Here is a 22,876-nt window from a genome sequence, read left to right on the forward strand (position 1 = left end):
TGATAGCTTTTAGGGTGTCAGATAAAATTGTGCACATGAATGCATCACTACCAGAAGTTAAATGTATTTTTACTATGAATGAGGCATCTGTGATTTGTCCATGTAGCCTCTGAAAAATGCCACCATCACTTTTATTGAATATGAGATTTGTTTCTAGCAACCTGGCCTGCAGTTTACCAAAGCTGTGATTACATCCTACCCTGCCCTGGGCTGCTCCTGCAGGTTTCCCCTCTTCAAAAGTCACCCCCAAGTGGTGGATGGAAGTTGATTGTTGATTGGACTGCAGGCTGTGGTTGAGACGGGGCTGTTCTTTCTTTAGTACATGTAACCCATCGTACATGCTTTATTTATTTATTTTATTTCTTTTTTTTTTTTTAGATGCTTCAAGTGCACTACTCCTTTTAAGTGGCCTTGTACTGCATTAGATGATTTTTAAAAAACACTTACAGTTTATCTAAAGAAATTAAACGGTTATACAGCAAGCTAGAAAATACACAAACCTTTTCTGTATGGGTTTTTGTGATTGAGTAAGGCGTAGTTTAGATGTGCAGTTGAGGAGGCAGTAAATATGTGGAGCTGAGTTGAGCCACGTTTTTCATGTTCACAAACCCACCCCCCACCCAGAAAGCTGCAATGGCATCAGACGGGTGTTTACATACTGCAAGCGCGCAGTGCTTTACTTCACACCTGCGGCAAGAACTATTTACCATTTTGCACTCAGAGCGCTTGTGCAACCCATTGAAGAGAATGGGGAAGTGCCACAAATGCCCCACAGCCACATGTAATGCCCGCAGTTGTGGTGCATTTGTTCTGCAAAAATCGAGTCAAAACCGGGAGCGAAGATATGTCGCATCACCTTCTTATTGCCTGTCAGTCGCCTCTGAAAAGTGTTTCACAAATGTGGATCCCTCCTCAGAGAAACATTGGGCTTAGATACAGTTCTAAACCTAGCCAGACTTTTTTTTTTTTGCCATCTTTCTGTACTTGGTTATTGAATTAAATGCAGTTTGTCTGTGTATGGCAGAACTGAGACAGATAGGCGTCTCTTTGCCCTGGAGAAGTGACCGCAATAGAAAGGAACGCAGTGATATTAAACCCAAAAACAAAAATGTAATTTTTTTGCAGTTTACCAATCTGTAAATGTGGCTGCATTTGTTTTTTTTTTTTTTTTCTTTTTTATTTATTTTCGCCTAGAGATCCAGCCAGTAACACCCTCCCTCCCGTGTTAGCACTCTGGATAGAGAAGCAACAGAGACACCTTTGGACAGCAGCATTGCCAATATGGGGAGAGGGCAGTGTTAGATGCACTTGGCTAACAAGGCCGAATTCAGCTAGCACTTTTAGGAAGTTGCTGCAAGAATTTTTTATTTTTCTTTTAGGATAAAGGTTTAACATTAAAGTGGAGTTCCACCCTAAAAATGAACTTTGCAGCATCAGTTAGAGTAAAAAAAACCTGAAAAAGAATTGGATAATTAATATACATTTTTTTTGTTTCACTTATCTTGTTTTTAATGAAAATTAACTTACCTTCCTTCCTCTTCCTCCTTATGTGGCCATGGCCCCCGACGTCACTTCCTCCATTGAATTGCGTCCTGGGAGATGAGCGTCATCAATCCCAGGATTCAATGGGAATGGCTGGTCGCTACTCCGATTGCCGATCGCAATCTACAGCGCATGTGCGAGATTGCGATCGGCATTCTGAGTAGCTGAAACCAGGAAGAAGGTCATTTACTGTACTCTACTGTAATGTGGGAATAGTATTAGTGTAATCGGGGATAGCTTAGGATTAGGGAGGCATTTTTATCATTAAGTTGTTGTGGCCGGAACTCCGCTTTAATGAATAAAAGCTGACCATTACAAGCACCACTTTTAATGATAAAGTTTTTCTCAACTCTTTTACCGATCCTTTGTCTGGATAGCTTGGTATGTTAAAGGAAGTTGAAAGCTTACACGTTTTCTGGATCACCAGGTAACAAACGAAAATGAGCCTAAAAAATTAAAACAAATACATCTAAAAACTTGTAAGCTGCAATTTAATATTTTTTTTGTTTTTGGGTTTAATACTGCTTGAAACATAAGGTACAGATGACATTTTTAAATACTTTGGAAAATTGATGCCTAAACTTGTCCAACTTCGGTATATTATCAGCATTCTGTGTCAATGGTCTCTCTTTTTTTTGGTTATAGAAATAAGTATTTGCTAGAAACCAATCCACTTCCATGTTTTATCGTCAAAGATTAATTGAACAAGCTGAAGTTAGAAGCTAAATGGCTACCATTCACAGCTGCTCTAGCTATAGTAAATCTCATTGTCTGCTTCAGGGACGTCCAACCTTTAGACCCTCCTGGTCCACATTGGAAGAAGAAGAATTGTCTTGTCATAAAATACACTAACAATAAGGATAGCTGATGAGCAACAAAGTTGGGTAGATCACAAATTAATCACTGGTATATACCTATCTTAATAATAAAATATATTTTACACTTATTGTAAAAATAAAAGGGAGCAACATAAAACGAGTGCGAAATTTGACACTGTTTTTGATAAACCCATCAATATCTGGTTCGATGGATATAATAGCAATTCTCATGGTGCTAATCCGAAATTTTGGTTTTAATTTTGTCCTTCATATGCTTCATTCTTGAAAATAGTTAATCCCGAAAACTGGTGATGTGAGTAAGGCGTGGGATCTGAATAAGAAGTGGGATATTTATCTTTGGGAAGATGAAACTTATAAGTGCCGATTCACACTAGGGCGACCTGTGAGGCGACCTGGTCGCCTCACAGGTCGCCGCAGGTCGCCTCCCATAGGGAAGCTGCGGACCCGTTCTAATAGGAGCGACACAAGTCGCTCCGACCTAGAAAAAGGGTCCGGACCTTCTTTGGGGCGACCCGGAGGCGACCGCCATAGACTTCAATGTTATGAAGTCCGTGGCGGCCGCTCCGAGGTAGCGGCGCGCTGCTCGCACCGCGACCTCCGAGGTCGCGGTGCGAAGTAGCGTCGCCCCTATGTGAACGGGGGCTTAAAGTCCAGTAAAGACACTGTCAATTTTTTTCTTTGGCTGCCTGTATTCGCTAAGTGTAAATCATTTTTTTGCAAACAAATCCCCACCCCCAAAATCAACATTTTGAAGTAAGTTAACAAATTTGTGTTGGGCCGCAATTTGGGCATCCCTGTTCTACTTGGTTCCTGGCTTTTGTCTTGTTCTAGCTGACCACATTTACCTCATTCTTATGTTTGAACATGCATGACCACACCAACTAACATGCCTTTTATGTAACTGAAAGTAAATGGACTAGTGATAAACAGGCTTGGATATCTGATTGATCAGTGATTACTGAGCAGTTCAGTTTTCCACCCTGCTGGCTTTTCTGTCCCCCCTGACTGCCGCACACTGATCATCACTATGTTCTTTGGCTAGAGGTGCAGCTACTTTGTATAGAGCAAATGCACTGTGGATGGATGGTCTTGCCCTTTCACCCATTCATAATCTGATGTTGTTTTACGTTTTACTGCACAGAGCTACTTTCATATTACTTACACTCTGTTAAGATTAGAAGGCTGTGTATTGGTCTTTTGTAATTACCTCTCAACAGTGTTCATTGATTTTGTACTTCTCCAAGAAAGTAAAAATGTATTAGTTGTTACAAATGGGTTATTTTGTTAAATATCTTTTATGATTTTATTTAGTTTATGCACTCGGAGCTTGGTTATTTGAGATTTTCATTGGAAATTGATTGTAAAAATGCAGTTACGTTAAATTTAGCTGCACTTTTCAAATGGGCTGTTTGTTCAGTGACGGGTAAGCATGACAAATAATCGGCTCTGTTCATATATTTTGTAGAAGAGGACGGTGTGTGTAGTGATTTTCTTAATATTGTTTACTGAGTCAACCATTGTGATATATGAAAGAAGACAGGAGTGTGCTAAAAATGTCTTAATTGTGTTATGTTAAAATTAGAAATCCCCCTGTACATGTGACACAGCGCATTAATTCACTGATGGGATGGATGCCTGGTGTATGGAGCGTTTACATTGAAGGGTACACTGGTTACACACACAGAACATTGTTTAGAATGGTGAGATGACAGACAGCCTCTGGCAATTGTTCATCAGATTCTTTCGTATGCAAAATATACTATGTATTTCATATTTCTTCCTCAATGTGAAACATTTTGATCAACATGGTTATGTTTTATTACACAAATATGAATACATGCTTGGTAAATAGAAGGGTCCATGCCTCGTTGATTTAAAGTGGACCTGTCACCTTCACATTCCCATCTAATAGCATATATCTTTATAGACAGCATAACACATTGTGACTGTATTGAAGCAGAATAGTTCTTCAGTTCTTAGCTTTTTCAAATCGGAGTAGAAATGCCATCCTTTATTTTATTTAACCTTTATATGTCACTAGCATGTGAATGTGATATGTTTTCTAGTAGCTTATCCCAAAACCCCCCATCACTGCCCTACTTGGTGTTTAAATAGATTGTAAGCCCTCACCTTGTAAAACAACCCATTCAGATTCAAATAAAAATGAAGGGCAAAACATTTGTACATTGATATAAAAAATATAAATCCCTTTTTATAAATGATCATATTCCATTTGTTTTTAGTTGCATAAGAGCTGGGGAAGGAGAAGCAGCAGGACACTGAGCTTCCCGATGAAGGGCTGTGTAGAGATGAGGGGGGTGTGTTTTGGACAAGTCTGATCATTGGAGCAGAGCAGGCTGAGTTCTCAGCACAGCTATAGAACTGAGCAAGGTGTGGTCTCATGCCTCGTGTGGTCAATTCTTTATAGGAAAGCAGAGGAACTGACAACACCAGAGATTTCACACAAATCAAGCAATACAAAGAAAACAGGATAGCTGATGTATAGACTTATTGCAGGAAAGAAAATGTCTCATTTCTCCCATTAACACAGTCAGTATTGATAATGGAATGCTTCCCGTTGTGTTCACCCGGGGGGGGGGGGGGGGCTTGCCGTCACTGCTGGGAGAAAGCGCACCGATTATTGCTAGCCGCTATGAAAAATCCAACATGCTGGTTGTACCCAAGTTGATCGATTGATCAACTTGGGTACAGCCAGCCGCCTGCCCATACATGGTTCAATTCTCGGCCGGTCCCTGCTAAACTGGCTGAGATTCAAACCGTCTATGCCCAGATTTTTTCATACAAGCACATGGTACAGAAGGCACATATCCGGAATATGAAATGTTGGGGTTTACGTACTCTTTAAGCAATAAGTATCACTACTGCTCCATGTTCATGAGCATATTAATTAGTATGTGTTAATGAAAACAAACAAAAAAAAAAAACAAACCCCCAACCTAATACTGGCAAAACACATCTCAGTTAAAAAAAAAAAAAAAAAAAAAACATTCTCTTCTTGTTTCCATAAAAGCGATTACCATTACAGGGCCCCATATCTCAAAATGTGGGAAAAGGATTTTGGAAATCATTTTGCAAGTAAATAAATGTAAACACTTTAAATAAAAGAGCTCATTTGTAAAGCACAACTGAATAGTTTACAAATGGATTCCAAAGCCAGCAGAACGCCATTGAAGGTAATGAGGTTAAAATAAAATCCAAGAGCAGAGCCTGGTCCTGTGACTGGACTCTCTTCCAATCACTGAGTTCTATCTGCAGCTTTATTTATATCATGGACTCCCTATCGCAACCTGCATTTTTTGAATGAGCCAAAAATTTTAGACCACGGTGTGGAGTATCATTGTTTTACAGTATAGTAGAGAGCAGAAAGCGATATCCACAGCCATCTGTTATAAATGGTCCTGGTACATGTTTATACATAGTCAGGCTGACACATTTATAGTAGAACTATTTCCAAATCTAAACATATTTAAATTGAAATTCTTCCTTTTTTTTCCTGTGGGTTTAGACATACACATACTATAAAGCAACTCATCCCTTAGTAGCCTGGTTACATCCAATCATCCAAACTGTATTCTCATTCCAAAAAGTATTTGCTAAAGCAGTATACATTAGTTCCTTTCAAAAAGCTATTGTAATCCAAGAGTTACATAATTATAAAATGTTTAACAAATTGGCAATTGTTGGTGGCCAGCAGAAAGCATTTAACTTAAAAAATTCTGATAGCAGAATCTCCTGGTGCAGACCACATACTAGGAAGAGTGGCTTTTCATGTTGGCCACACATTTTCAGATTTGCAGAAATCCAATAACTATATAGTAGAAGTACGTGCTTGATTAAGTATACATTTAGGAGGTTGTTTTGGTAGGTGCTTACACTTCATATTTGATACGTTTTGTTGGCCTGAATGCTCAAGTTTGCTATAAAATCTCAGACTTGTGATTGGCTTTCTGTCTACTGTTATTTCCTAGAATGCTTGTTGAAATTCATGTTGATTCTGTATAGGCTCTCCCTTCTTAGTGTAATAGCTCTTGCCTTGGAACTTCATCCACAGGAGGATGAGAGGTAAAGGTTTACAACTAACGTATCAGAGCTATGTACTGTATTTCTTTATTATGAATGTAAGGAAAATTAGATTTAGTTAGTAGAGTGACACCATACATTCTCTGGTCCAGGAGTTCCTAATAATTCATGGTCCTTTTGAGGTTGAGGTGTTTAGCATGTTTTCTACAAAGGTTTTGTTCAGTTTAGAAATTGCCAGGATTTGTGTGGCAGGGTGGGACAGATTATTGTACAACTTCATAGTCAATTAATCAAACCCAAGCAACCAGCCAAAAATCCAAGTTTGTGTGCACTTACTTTTAGTCTGCTCTGTTTTTTTGGTTTTATCAAAAATACCTGAGAGATGGGAAAATTGCAAAAAATGTATTTTGGATAATATCAGAAGACAATTGGCATTGCAATTCTTTTTTTTTTTTTTTTCCATACACATTTTTTACGTTTAATATAAAAAAAACTGTAGCATAGTTCTCGTTGCTGTGCTAACTTGGTTATCATCTTTTTTTTTTTTTCCTCCTTAGAATTTTTAAAAATATTTTTACATAAACGTGGCAGACACTTAAAGCTAGTACATTCGATGAAAATATCAGACGAATGATCATCTATTTACTCACTTTTTTTTTTTTTTCCGCATGCTAGTCTCATTTTGAAGATCAATAGGTTACTAAATTCACAAAAATTCTCGTAAGACAGAATACAACTTTGAAAGTGATATAATGTCTTGTATTTAATGTACCGTATTCTTTCGTTTCTGAGCATGCGTGGTCTTGGTTTGTTCAGTTTATGAGAAACCTTTTCGTGCTTTTCCCTTTCAGATATTTTTGCATGACCTGTCGTGGTAAGCTCTTGAAAGCTGTGTACTAAGGAATAGATTATCGGATGATCGCTCCGAATGTGTTTTTTTTTTTAGCTGATATTCTTATCGTTTGTACTAGGCCCAATGGTTTGTCAAAATCTGCAGAGCTGGGCCTGAGCTTGCGTTGTTTAATTTTTATTCAGATATGTGAACTGTTTGTAACCCGTGCTCTGGTGGAGTAGAAACTCTCCATAGGATTAAATAAAACATGCAGAGTGCATGCACAGACCCAGCTCAGATTTTCTTGCTGGATCGGTGGAAAAATGTGAACAGTTTTGCTTGCTAAAGTTGTCTTGTGATTTACAAAGTACTTCATAGCCAGGATGGTGACTCCACTATAAACTTTCATCTTTGCAGTTACCTCCGTTGCAGATTTGATTGTTGAACCACAAATTGTAATGAGCACACTGCTAGTAGGAAAATCATAGAGCTAAATATGTAGTGCATCATAGCTATTGCAATCCAAAGACTGGATGAAGAGGTGGAAATCCTTTAGCAGGTGAACGGTTCCTATGTATGCATCTCAGCCATGTAATAATCTGTTTGTGTTACTTACATCGATTTACAACTTTTCTAAAAAGGCATGTATTTTAGGTTTGTTTTCTAGCGCTAAACATATATTCAGTCCTGTAGTAGAATATATTTCATTGAGAACTACTGCATGGACCTTGCATTGTGCACCTTGACATGTGGAGTACTGGGTGTAGAAAAACTTCTGGAGCACAAAATGGGTTTTAGCCAGAATTTTGTACTTTTATATGGAAACTTGTTCTGTCATCTTTGTCAACAATTGGCTAAATATGTTATAGTGCAAAAGGTGGTTAAGTTCCAGATAATTTGGTTATAGGTTTTAGGGACCTTTTTTTTTTCTCCGATAGGCTGTTGTGTGTTCTTTGCTAGTGTTAGAATGCAGTTTATTTAACCCTGGGTGAGCTTAGTTCCCTACTGATTCGGATCTGTGCACAGGGAGCTGGTTTAATGACTGTTGCTTTCTTTTGTTCTACTTCATTTAAACAGGAGGCAAAAATAACATACTAAGTAAATGTGAGTGAATGTTAGAGTGAGATGACAGCTTACGAGCAGGAGCCCGAGCACAGCCGGCCACATAACACAGATGTCTAGGGGAGTCATCTGCCAGCTATGCTTATCCCATGATGCTGCATTCTCCCTGGGTGATAGCATTCGACACAGTGCTGTCAATGATGCAAATCGCACAACAGAAGAGGATGCAGATAGTGAGCCCCTGCCGTGTCGCCTTGCCCTGTTAACCGCTGAGATAGCAAGAGACACCAAAGGAGTGGTACTCGGAGCTCTGGGGGCCAGGAAAGGTCATGCAATGATGGTCATTTGAATTGGAAATTGTCTGCTCTCTTGATTCTCAAAGCCTGTTGGTACAGTGGGGATGGACAGACGCTGGATGCCTTCTATGAAGGATTGCTTAATATGCTGAATTATACTCCTGTATCACATAACATAACCACAAAAGTTTTTATTAGAAGTCTTAAGTGGCATAGTATATTTTTGTATTATGGGCATTTATGTAAAGCTATCACTTCAAAAAGAAATATTTCAAAGCACTTACATTCTGTGCATTGCTGGGGTTTACAACAACTAAAACCTACAACAATATTAGATATTTTTATTTCTACCTTCATTTTAATTTGTAGGAAGATGTTATACACTGGGGTTGATTTACTAAAACTAGAGAGTGCAAAATCTGGTGCAGCTGTGTGTAGAGACCAATTGGCTTCCAGGTTTTATTATTAAAGTCTAATTTTAAACAAGCTGAAGTTAGAAGGCGATTGACTACCATACACAGCTGCACCAGATTTTGCAATCTCAAGTTTTAGTAACTCAACACCGTTCTATCTTACATTTAATTCATAAAAATAATAAATAGGGGAATTTACCAAGACTCGAATAGCTGTGCATTGCAACCAATCTGCTTCTAGCTTTCCTTTTTTAAAGCTTAACCAAACACATTGAACCTATATGCTCATTGGTTACTATGCACAATTGCTCCAGATTCTGTCTACTCCAGTTTTTGTAAATTCCTGATGTGTTTATTTTTAGTATGATGGCAAAATGTGAATAATACAGTAGTTACATTGATTAAAAACAAGTATTATTAATAGTTATTTTTAATTGAACGGTTGTCAAAATGATGCATTAAAAAGCACTCTAAGAAACAAAACGTTCTCCTTGACGACAACAGACTCCAAAAAGAGGCACTAGTTGTAAATTTGCAGGTACACTGGGCAGCAGGTACTTTGTATCTGGCCAGTCTGTACACATGTGTGCAGGTTAGGAAGAAGGCTTTCTTACAATTGCAAGGACAAAAAAACTGAAAACCTGGGACAATCACTGAGCATACAGAAAATCCAAAACATAAGAGGCAATCACAGGATGTTTTTAAGGTAAAAAAAAAAAAAAAAAAAAAAAGCATGAATGCTAGGCTCAACTTTTCAGTTGGATGCAACAAACATTGCTAATGCTCCGCACACGCGTTCAGATAATCGGACGACTTATCGTTCGCATTTTGTTGCATGATACTGACATCGAATTCAACAATGCGTACAAACCGTATGATTTTTGTCGTATGATTCAGGAAAAGCTTCCTGGTTGCTTAGCTACGTATCAGATGGTGCAAAACAAAACAATGGCAGCCAGGCTTTTTCCGTGCTATTTTAGGGTTTTTGATCATGCGCGGTCTTTGTCGATCGATTTTTAGCAGACGCATAGTGTACTGATGAAACGGTTGTCGTTCGTGGGGCTATTGTACGACAGAAGTTTTTCTGTTTGTCCCTACGGATTTTGTTGGACCAACTGTCGTGATCGGCTGTCAAAAGTAAAACTAACGATCAGATTATCGTGCGATCAGGTCGAAAGCGAGTTTTATCGCACGATTATCGGAACGTGTGTACGGGGCATAAGGAATGTATACACAAACATTTTAACACACAAAAAATTTTTAATCCCAGGTAGTCTACTCGCTCATGGTGTGGCCTACTGCACTTTAGAACTGAGCTGTGAAAGAATGTTACTATGGACATGGCCCAGTCTCTGGTGACATTGTTTTTCCAAATACCAAATGCGATAACGTCAATTCACTATTGCTTTATGTGGTATTTACTGTATAACACAAAAATCCTTGGTAAATACTGCAAAAAAACAGGAGTGAAAGTCAATTCACAAAAAGAAAAAAAAATGCATGTGGTAAATAAGTAGTGGTCCTAGCAAGTGATGTTTAAGGAACCAGCAGCCGCAAGGCATCCTTAACAACCAGTAAGCAACATGGTTGTTATGGAGTGGGTGGCCACTGTGTCCTTAACAACCTATAACATCCTTAACAAACCCACTGATGGCTGAATGTAAATAAAAGAATTGTCGGCGTTAAAAAAATATTTTAAAAAATGGCGTGGTGTCCCTCCAATCCGTAACCAGGCCCTTTGGGTCTCATATGAATTTTGAGGAAAACCCCCACGCCAATTTTATTAAAAATAAATGACATCGGGTCCCTCCAAAATCCATACTAGACCCTTATCTGAGCATATAACCTGGCAGGTAAGAAAGGAGGGATGCCCCCCTCATGTACCGTACCTGGCCACATGCCCTCAACATGGGTGGGTGCTTTGGGGCAGGGGGAGATGAGGGCATGCAAACATACACCTAGGTGGATGCATCATCAGTCTAATGCTCTGGCCCTCGCCACCTCTAAGACCAAGAACTAAGTGATCAAAGACCGATGATTAGTCGGTTCTCAGTCTTCAGTGAGCAGATCGCTGGTGACTTTCTGTCACAGCTTTCTTCTGTGCCCATTCATCACTCACTGGAGAGCTGGGTTGTGGAGGGGTGGGAGAAGTTGGATCAGGCTCTTAGTGGTGTCCATCAGAAGATCCTGATATTCTTGTCGGGATCCCTGCAGAGCCTGGCCTGCTTTTGTGAGTTCAGTTTAACAGTTGGCTTTAGCCTGTTGTTGGCTGAATCTTGGTAAAGTGCATTCCTGTGATCCACAGGAGAAGTATAGCCAAAATAGCTTTGGCCATGCTTCACCTTTAAGTACAGTATATAGAAAATGATTCACAACTTTTCTATAGACTTTTTTTCCGAGAGTGTATGATAACCTTGTACATGAAGTGCAATGGTCATTTCTAAATTGCAAATTTGATCGTGTATTGAGATGGCACAATCTGGCTCTTATGTCAGAAAATGCTTAATGCAGGAGCTTGATGGGGCCGGTTCCAGAATTTAATAACCATCTAATATGACCAGTGAAATTTAAGGATGGGGAAGAGGGACAGAGAAATTATCTGTAAATTGTGAAAAAAAAGCGTTAAAATAAAAGAACAAAAGCTAAATCTGGCATAATTTAGGGTGCAAAGAATATAGGACCACAGATTTGTCACAGCTCATAGAAAATTAGGGATACAATTACTCTTTTGTAACAGGGGCAGCCTGCTATATAGGCGTGTATATTAATCATGGAGCAATTTAAATGAGAACAAATAGTTAATGAATATATTTAAATGAAATGCTTCAGTTTATCTAAATTAAAGTTTATTAATGCCTTCACGTTGTCTTTTATGTTTGGTTATGGAATGGTGACTATGTCAAATTAGGAATAAGAAGAAAAAACTTTTTGGTATGTTTTTCAATTTTGTTTTTAAGCAATGGTAACACATTAATGTTGTGAAATACAATTATTTTTTATTTGCAAGTGCACTGAAGTCCAATCAGCTTCTTTAAAAAACAGTTTAGTTCAGAGTGCCATATCTTGGGGTGGTAGTAGTGAGATATTTTCACCAGAATTTCTTGTTATGTGCAATTGCTAAGGTAATGATGGTGTCACACCTCCCTGAATGATTCACCTTGATGAAGAATACATTTATGAGTATTTCAGCTGCAAGAGAGTGATACTTTTGTAGGGAGAGACACACAAGCTGCTGCTAAGAAAATCTTAAATTCTACTGAAAATACTCATTATGATCTATTTTGTGTATGGTTTACTTTTTTTATAAAATGCCAACATGGTTTATCCTATTTGAACGAGAATGTATCCCTTGTGCTAATGGCTGCTCTTAGTTACAAATGTCAGTATTCTGCTCCCCATGCCCCCACACTTCTTCAAAGAAAACCATTTCTGGACAGACTTTTACAGACAGTAGATGAGTGTACCTGTGTGCCACTAGTTTCCGCCAGTTCTGTGCTGATGGCACTGCTGGATATTTTCCCATGTCAAAGGAAACTAAGTATGATTTGTCTTCTTATTTGCTGCATTAAGCTTGCTTGGCCAACCTCTGCATCTGCAGTCCTCAACATTGCCTGTTTCTTTGTGCTTCTTCAAAAAATCTTCACCAGCACTTCTTGAAACCCCATTTCTGTTTCAAAATCTTTGCCTGAGAGAGAACTTGCTGATGCAGTATACCTATCTTGAGTTTTATTGCTGTACTCAGTCTTGCTATGGTATATGACCTGTGACATGAAACTGTCTTCCACCACATCCCCCTATTAGCAGAGTTTGGCTGTTCCTCACCCAGGTGTAAGCTTCCTACATAGCTGTTTATGAAATTGATGATCATTAGCAGCTGCTTGGTATAATTGGTTAGTCATATACCTGACTCTAATCCTACCAAATCCCTTACTTTGTGCAAGTGTAAGAATTGATTCTGGATTGAAGCCAAAGGGTAGTCACGCCACATATTGCTTTGATTTAGTTTTTTTTTCTGTGCTCTCACTTTGCATTTTGTAAATTTAAAAAAATAAACAATTTAAAATATAGATGTTTTTAAAGCATTCTTACTTGGCAGCATTTCTTCTCACCTGCCTACAATTTTGCACAGTGCGGTATAAGCTGCTGGCTTTCTTTTCCTATCTAATTATAAATACATTTAAGTGTTTTTAAAAAGTAATTTTAATAATTTACTATTTTTTGAGGTGTCGTAAGATGCTACTTGGATTATTAAACCATGGTTGTTTTTTTAACTACTATTTAAACTTTTGTTATATATAGATTAGAAATTTATCTAGATAACAAATAGTTAGCATTTGCATTATTTTAAAATCTATTTACCGTATAGTCAAAATCACTTCCTTTCCATTTTTAAACCTAAAAATACAGTTATCACCTATATTTTATTTTATTTCTTAATGTTTAAGCAGAAAGCCCCAGTTCCCTGTGACTTCTTGGGCAGTGTCTGTAGATTTGATCTGGAGGAAGGACAGGGACACAATATGCTTTGTGCCTCTCTCTAGGGACACATGAATGCAGATGAAGAATCCTCCCAGGCTTAACATTTTCAGAGCAGTGTCAGAATAATGGATGTTGAGCACATGTCAAGCTTTTGTTAATTTCTCTGTTATTTGGAGTTTATCTACCATGATCAATCCAGTAAACGAGTGCTTGGCTCTTGTGGCATGTGCCATTGAAATGGTGATTGGGCAGGCTGGCAGAGCCTTCTGCCTTCTAGTTTCCTTCTTTGCCAGGTAACCAGCTACGTATGAATAGCAATCTCTTTCCAATTAAGGACTGGTTTACAGCTCAAATTGGTGGAAATGTATTTGGAAACTGCCACATTAACTTAATGCTATGCTGCTTACAAAAGTCCTCTACTTGATTTTATTTCAGCAGTTAACAAGGGCGAAATGAACCCAGGATAATGCTATTAGGAGAGAGATAAATATGGATCATTGTGCTCTTCTTTTTTTTTTTTTTTCTTTTTCTTGTTTTACATAATGACAACTATAAGCCAGCTCTGTCTTTTACACTTCAGAGAGAGAAAAAAAATGATAGCCAGAGAGATATTACATGCAAGTTATTGGGGTTAAAATCCTTTTTACACAAATTCACATTCCACTAAAATTTAATAATAAAGGACATTTAAAAAAAAAAAAAAAAAGATTTCAATTATTAAAATAAAAACATGTTATACTTACCTTTTCTGTGCAATACTATAGAACAGATTGGGCTAAACCCCCTCTTCTGGGGTCCCCACCAGCGTTCTGGGCTTCGTCTCTCCTCCGAGTACCTCTATAGCAAGCAGCTTGCTATGGGGGCACTCTGACGGGCTCGATCCGTTGACACACACAGCAAGGTTCGGTCCCGCTGCTCACTCCCTCGTCATTGGATTTGACTGACACCTGCAGGAACCAAACCTGTGAATCTAGGAAGAGAGAATAGAGGTAGCACCGGATCAAGAGTGATGTCAAGTAAGTGTTTAGGGAAGTGGGTAGGAGGCACAAAAAGAGCTTTTTTTTTTTTAACCTTTTAATACATAGAATGCATTAAACCTTTAACGCCTAGAGGTAAAACAAATGTTAATGCCTTAACACAATTTTCCAACTTTGACATGTGTTAGTAAACCTGTACATATATAACTACTTTGTGCATCCAGGTGGATTATACCTTTTTTTTTTTTTAGGACAAATTGGGCTTTTATTTGGTGGTAAATGGTAATGGATATCTCCTGATTTTTTTTTTCTTATCAAAGTAAAACTGGCCCATAATAGTAAAAAAAATTGTGCCCACCAGTGCCACTTACCAGTGCCCACCAATGCCACTTACCAGTGCCACCTACCAGTGCCATCTGCCAGTGCCCACTAGTGCCACCTACCAGTGCCCACCAGTGCCACCTACCAGTGCCTATCATTGCCCATCAGTGCCACCTATTAATGCCTATCAGTGCCCACCAGTGCAGCCTATCAGTGCCCATTAGTGCCGCCTCATCAGCGCACATCAATTAAGGAGAAAAATCACCTGTTTGCAAAATTTTATAACAGACTTTTTTTTAATTTTCGGTCTTTTTTTGTTTGTTCAGCTAAAAAAAAAACAGTAGTGATTAATTACCACCAAAAAAAGCTCTATTTGTTTGAAAAAAAATTATAAAAATTTTATTTGGGTATAGTGTTGCATGACCGCGCAATTGTCATTCAAAGTGCGACAGCGCTGAAAGCTGAAGATTGGCCTCGCCAGGAGGGGGGGTTTAAGTGCCCAGTAGGCAAGTGGTTAAGGACGTTTTCCTGATGTAAAACCAACCAGAAAAGGTGTTCACGTTTCAGGACTGTGTGGAACAGGCGCACACCAAAAACGGAGCCAAATTTAAGGAATATAGTGTAGTATTTATTAAAAGCATTCAAAACAGGAAAGATAAAACAAAAAAAAAACCCAAACCATGTCCTGGACTTACAGCATATGCAAACCATGCGGTGACAAAGACATCAGAACTCTTACTCCACACAACCTGTGTTGAAGGGCTGAACGATAGTCAATGTGATATCGACTATATCTGCGGGCGTGGGCGATATTCATATCGCTGAAGACGCGATATTTAGCATAGGCAGGGAGAAGTCGGGACTTGGGGGGAGGAGGAGGACTCACAGTGCTGGCAGCCGACACATCCGTTTTGCTTTCGGCTGTGATCGAAACTCCGCCCCTCCAGCCCGATGCAATCCAGCCCTCCCAGCTCTGCCTCTAGTATCCAGCCGACCATTACTCCGCCCTGCTCCACCCATTGTCTCTCCTGGCTGCATCGGGGGCAGGATCAGGCTGTAATGTTTTGTAAATAGATTCAATGGAGAGACAATGGGCGGAGCAGGGCGGAGTAATGGTCGGCTGGAGACTAAGAGGCAGAGCTGGATTGCATGGTGGATTGCATGGCGGCGGAGAGGCTGCAGAGCGCTACAGTGCAAAGCAGCAGGAGAGGGGGGAGAGACGTCCGGAGCATGGCGGAGGAGCATCAGGGGACAAAGGCTGCTACGGTACTACTGCTGGGACACTTCACTCAGCCCGCTTCCTCTACACTCCGGCTCCGACACAAGGCTCGGGCTGTCCGGGCGGGAGAAGTTCTACAAGTGTGGCGGATCCCCTGGCGGAGAGCTGAGCTCTGCTCACTGATCCCTCCTCTGGAGGCTGTCCGGGAGAAATATCACGATATATATCGTTAAAAACCAAATATCGCAATGTACTTTTTCCCCCAGTATTGTGCAGCCCTTCTGTGTTGTGCACTCGAGAGCATCATCAGGGGTCAAAGGGTGCCTTGTAAGTGTCTCCTATATATACAGTCTTTAATTGAAGTGGTTGGAGCCAGGGATAAAAAACAATAATAAAATTGTCGGCTGTTTTGTCGAAGATCGGCAGTCATTTTTCATAGGATTTATATAACCTTATGCTTAAAGTGATGGTAAAGTCTTGCTTTTTTTTTTTTTTTTAAATAACAAACGTCATACTTGCCGCCTCTTTGCAGTTGGTTTTGCACAGAGCAGCCTGGATCCTCCTCTTCTCGGGTCCATCTTTGCTGCTCCTGGCCCCTCACTCCTATCGAGTGCCCCCTCAGCAAGCAGCTTGCTATGGGGGCACCCGAGCCGAGCTGCAGCTCCGTGTGTCCATTCAGACACTGAGTTGCCATTCTGCCTCGCCCCCCTCTCTCTCTCTTCTATTTGGCTCACTGACTTTGACGGCCTCAGGAGCCAATGGCGCCGCTGCTGTATCTCAGCCAATCAGGAGAGAGAGTCCCAGAACAGGCAAGGGACTCATGGGCATCGCTGGACAAAGAGGGGGTGCTGCTACACACAGAAGGCTTTTTATCTTAATGCATTAAGTTAAAAAGACCTTCCTGACTTTACAATTCCTTTAATACTAGATACATCCACCATTTTGTTGAAGACCAACAGCCAACTTTTTCATTTAATTTTTCCACAAAGGTTCGGGCTTATTCACCTTTTAATGCCACAGCTGTTTTATTTTCAAAATGTGTGCGTTTTCCTTTTTTTTCCCCCCCATATATTCTGCCCAAAATATACTGACCATGACTTTTAGCCTTGACCTTTGACCCTAATTGACCCAAACACTAACCCTGGTACTGATGTAGATCAAACCTTGATCACTATTTTTTTCTTTTCTTTTTCTTTTTTTCTTTGTTTGTCTCTCTCTGCAAGCAGTTAAAAAAACAACCTTCTACCTTTAGACCCCACTTTAAATAATCCTGGATTTTAATATATGTGGGTTATACTGTCATCTACAAAAGAATGGCCAAAAATAAAAAAAAAATAAAAAACAGTGACCAGCCTAGGATAACTTCTCAGATTCTTGTTTTTTGCTGGGGCCTTAGGAGAATGGATGTCTTTTCTCTACTGAGAAAGTTTAACAGTTTTATTAGCCATTTTTTCTTTTTGTTCAGGTTTATTTCCAATTTGTAAAGTGAATGGACACAGGACCTTAATCTTTAACCACGGGTTATACAGATACCTTCAGGCGATTAAACACTGGCAAAAAAAGCTGTATGTATAGCCCCTAAATAATCCCTCCCACTCAGCAGGCCTTGTTTTTTTGCTAGTAACTTGAGTTTACAGAAGTCTTCTCTCTGGAGAAAAAAAATTACCTCTTCTTCTTCCTAACGTTTGGAGGAAAGATGTTGGTAAGAAAGTATACTTTGGGAGGTGCTGCTGGAAATTTTTTTACCCAAGTCGGGGGAAGCCGAGTGACAGGAGGTGACCTGGATGTCCGTAGAGCCAGCTAATGAGGAGGAGGGAGCCGCTAGGAGGAGGAGGAGGAGAAGAGTGCCAGCGGACATACACAAGGGCTAGTCCTGACGCTTCCGAGGTGAAAAATCAACATCACATCCTTGTCACTGCACAAAGATATCCAGGTCAGCCTGAGACTGAGAGTCACACCGGAGCATTGATCCGTGGTACCGATAGAGCCGATCTTCGCTGCTTCAGAAGCATAAATTCAGATGTTGAAAACCTACCCCCACGTGTAATTTGCCAGGTTTTCAAATGGCCTTCTACTTTGACATCTGATCCTCCAGAAGGAATAAAGATCATTCCTAATGAAAAAGACATACCCTCATGTGCAAGTCAGCATTGAAGGGTCAGAGGGGAGTCCATAAGCAGATGGTATTTTTGGAAAAAGGTTAATTTTGGGTAAACATTTTCCAGCAGCACCTCCTAAAGGATACTTCCTTACCAAAATCATTCATTCAAGCGTTGGTTCCAATGGAGAAATCTGCGTCAATGTTTTAAAGAAAGGCTGAGTTGGGCATAAGACATATCTTACTGACAAAGTGTGTGTTGATTCACCCAAACCCATGGTCGGCATTTAACGAAGATGCTGGTCGCCTCTTACTGGAAAACTATGAAGAGTACGCATCCCGTGCAAGACTTATGCCCGATAGAGATGGGCTCGGGCTTGTTTGGGATCCCACCTGCCCGATTCCACTGGGAAGCTGACAATGCACACCGCTTATCAAAGGCAGTGAGACCTTTCCCGGTCTGTGCAGCTGTGGATCAGGAAATGTCTCGATGCCTGTGTTTAGCCATGTGCAGTGTCGACTTCCTGACGGGATTGGGCAGGTTGGAAATTCATGAACAGAACTAATCCTCTGCATCAGCAACAGGTGCCCTTAGTGATGGACCCAATGCAAAGAAACATGCTGGAGACCGAGAGAAGAAACATGCAGCTAAAAAGAAAATGGGCAAAAAAAAAGAGCCTTGAGGTGACTAATTTGGAAAAGAAAAAAACATTTACCCAAAGAAGGAAGGTAAGTATTCAGGTCAAATTCTGTGCGAGAACTTAAGGTTCAATATTTTTAATGAGGTTTATCAAAAAGAAAAAGAACAGAGAAGAACAGCATCTGTCACAAATTAGTACTTAACAAAGGTACATATTTAGGTGGTTACAGATGACAGAACAGAAATGCCAACCATAAAGAAGTAACATAAGTATTTCAAAGAGCTAAAATAAAAGGTTGAGGGCATTTATCGTCCTTCTTCAGAAACCCCATCTGGGAACACACTGTGTCTTGAGAGGAAGACAACACAGCCAACCCTTATGCTTCAATGTTCTTCTTTGAAGATTTACACATATAAGGGATACAGATATATGAAACGGGTAAATTGGGCCTAAGCGGCCCGGTAGGGATAAGGGATGGAGATTACAGCACTAATGAAAATTATTACAATCGGGGACAAGCATTGTGCACTATATGGACTTAAACTGTATCATTTTTAAAGCATCAAGTTAGGGTTAAGAAGACAGTAGATGTTACATCTGCTGGTATGGGGATATAGGACTATTGGAGTAAATAGATGTCATCTCTTGGAAGAACATGGATGTGCTAGCCAGGGATCCCATAGTGAATTTAACTTTGTCAGGGAGTCATTCTTCATAGCGAACATCCGTTCGAGGCAGCAGCATCTATTTACCTCTCTAATGACATCTGATGTATGTGGAGTGTCTAGGGAGCCCCAGTGTCTCGTTATATTGAGTTTAGCTGACAGAAGTACAGTATCTCACAAAAGTGAGTGCACCCCTCACATTTTTGTTTTTAATCTCTTTTCATGTGACAACACTGAAGAAATGACACTTTGCTACAATGTAAAGTAGTGAGTGTACAGCTTGTATAACAGTGTAAATTTGCTGTGCCCTCAAAATAACTCAACACACAGCCATTAATGTCTAAACTGCTGGCAACAAAAGTGAGTACATCCCTAAGTGAAAAATTTCCAAATTGGGCCCATTTAGGCATTTTACCTCCCGGTGTCATGTGACTCATGAGTGTTAAAAGGTCTCAGGTGTGAATAGGGAGCAGGTGTGTTAAATTTTGGTGTCATCGCTCACACTGTCTCATACTGGTCACTGGAAGTTCAATATGGCACCTCATGGCAAAGAACTCTGAGTATCTGAAAAAAAGAAATTGTTGCTCTACATAAAGATGGCCTAGGCTGTAAGAAGATTGCCAAGACCCTGAAACTGAACAGGCCTCACCATGGTCAACCAAAGGAGTTGAGCGCACATGCTCAGCATCATATCCAGAGGTTGTCTTTGGAAAATAGATGTATAAGTTCTGCCAGCATTACTGCAGAGGTTAAAGAGGTGGGGGGTCAGCCTGTCAGTGCCTAGACCATACGCCGCACACTGCATCTAATTGGTCTGCATGGCTGTCGTCCCAGAAGGAAGCCTCTTCTAAAGATGATGCACAAGAATACACTGGGGAGCTACAGTTCATTGAGGAAACCATGATTGCCAACATGTACTGTGACATACTGAAGCAGAGCATGATCCCCCTCCCTTCGGAGACTGGGCCACAGGGCAGTATTGCAACATAACGCCACCAAACACACCTCCAAGCCGACCACTGCCTTGCTAAAGAAGCTGAGACTAAAGGTGATGGACTGGCGAGGCATGTCTCCAGACATACACCCTATTGAGCACTTGTGGGGTATCCTCAAACGGAAGGTGTAGAAGAGCAAGGTCTCGAACATCCACAAGCTCCTTGATGTCATCATTGAATAGTGGAAGAGGACCATGCCCAAGAGGGTTAAGGCAGTGCTGGAAAATAATGGTGGCCATACAAAATATTGACACTCTGCCCAATTTGGACATTTTAACTTAGGGGTGTACTCTAGACATTAACGGCTGTGTGTTGAGTTATTTTGAGGGGGACAGCAAATTGACACGGTTATACAAGCTGTGCATTCACTACTTTACATTGTAGCAAAGTGTCATTTCTTCAGTGTTGTCACATGAAAAGATAGAATAAAATGATTTAGAAAAATGAGAGGGTGTACTCACTTTTGTGATATACTGTATGTGGACTACAATGACCTTGGTTTTACGGGGGATATTCATAATTTTGAGATGCAGGAGTGCTTGCTCAGCCTTAGGAAGAGTAAGGTGCGGGGTAAATTTGGAGACTAATTTAAAAATCTGATTCCAGCAGAAGCTAACAGATTTGCAGTACCACAGTATATGAATGAGGGAGCCCGTGGAGTCCCAAATTTCTCCAGCATTAATTGGAGTTGCTGGGCGATATTTTTGATAATTTATATGGAGTAAAATACAATTCATGTAATGTTTTTTGGATAAGTTTGCAGTGATCTACGCATAGTGTTTTTTTTTTTTTATGTCCAGAGTAAAGCTGATCGCCATGAGGGCACTGAATGTTGCTGACCTAATGTACGAGAACTTTAAACCAGGCGGGGAGGGCTGGTGAAGAACGTTTGGGGAGCAATTGCATCCATATCCTTTTTTCTTTTTTTTTTTTTTTTTTTTGCAAATCCAAGTCATTTAAATGATAAATATTTTAAATACATTTTTTCATAAATCAATATGTGAATATATCTCTTTAAATACTGGAAAATGATTTTGATATATACTGTACATGGCTTACTGTACATAAGCCAAAACTGGGAAAGTATTACAAATGAAACCTGCACTTACCTGAATTGTTTAGTGAATACCCAGCTCTGTTCTGCAGTGAACAAAAACCTATGTTATAATGTTAAACTCTAGAGTTGGGAAAATCTCCCATTCTCTGATCTGTTGGAAGTTCATCACAATGGATTTCAACCTGGCAGACTGGGGAGGAGTCCTAGGCACCCTGATGGTGTAGGGGGGGTATTGACGCTGGAGGAATAGTGGCTCCCAATCAACATTTTGGAGCGTTGAGCATTTTTGGTTGTCTCTACAATGCTTGACCTCATAACTGTAGGGTCTACAGATCAGGACCCAGTCGAACAATGTGACGACAGTGTCATTCATCAACCATCAGGGAGGAACCAGAAGTCTTGCCGCAGCACAGAAGTAGCAAAGATTGTATCTTGGGTAGGACTTCTTGTTCCTGCCTTGTCCGCCGTTCACCTCTCAGACCTGGACAATTTGCAGGCAGACTACCAAAGCCAGTGATGCCTGGACCAGAAATTTTGCTGCAGCATCAGTAATAGGAAACATTCTGTCCTGGGTAGGACTTAATGTTCCTGCCTTGTCTGTCATTCACCTCTCAGACCTGGACAGTTTTCAGGCAAACTACTACAGCCAATAGTGCCTGGACCAGGGGCAAAAGTCCTTTATCAAATGTGGAAACAACATTTATAATAAGGGTATACTGGACAGCCACTGAAATGTCTAGTGAATATTTAAAATGAACAGACACATCAAGAGCAGTTTTGATAAAAAAAACTTTACTGGACATCAAAATACATAAACCTTCAACCTTCTTACACATAAAAGTTACAATAAACCTGAACAAGACTCAAACATACACTCCTATTCCGAATATCCCCAAGAAAGGTCAAAAGTCAAATGCTTTCCTTTCACAGCTCCAAAAAATGAACCCCTCAGAACAAACCTCTCTTTTCCCCATGCTAGAGACTCTATTTATAGTCCTGTAGACCAGAGACCACCCACCTCATGTAAATATTCATGCTGTTTTGTGAGTGATTTCAGCAAGACATGGTTGCACTCCCCCCCCCCCCCCCCCCAAAACCACATGGTCATTTTAATATACGGCAGCCATCTTTACACACAGTGTCAAAGCTCACCAAACCACCTGTGGGTGAGAGATATTACACGTGCATGGGAAAATTTGTCATGAATCAGTTAAAAATATCCACCACTGATGCAGTCCAACTGTTGATCCCATACATAGCAATAATTACAATTCATACATTTCTACTTCTCGTACGGGCCTAGCTTTCCTCAATGCTTTTTTTCCATATACACATCACACAATTCATAGTTACAAAAATGCCTACAACATGCACAAGCTAATTATCTTAAAGCGTAACT

General features: G+C 40.1%; 1 protein-coding gene and 1 pseudogene across 3 annotated transcripts in view; both read left to right on the forward strand.

The window, feature by feature from the left end:
* Positions 1-22,876, forward strand: part of CDIN1 (CDAN1 interacting nuclease 1) — a 685,937-nt gene that overhangs the window by 44,402 nt on the left and 618,659 nt on the right. The gene's annotated exons all lie outside the window — the stretch shown is intronic.
* On the forward strand, positions 13,691-18,807 carry LOC309569847 (ubiquitin-conjugating enzyme E2 S-like; annotated as a pseudogene). Its single transcript has 3 exons — positions 13,691-13,797; positions 18,221-18,514; positions 18,699-18,807. The product of its transcript is annotated as a ubiquitin-conjugating enzyme E2 S-like (transcript).

The sequence above is a fragment of the Pelophylax lessonae genome (genome assembly GCF_965119305.1).
Source record: "Pelophylax lessonae genome assembly, chromosome: 13".
Taxonomy (NCBI): Eukaryota; Metazoa; Chordata; class Amphibia; order Anura; family Ranidae; genus Pelophylax; species Pelophylax lessonae.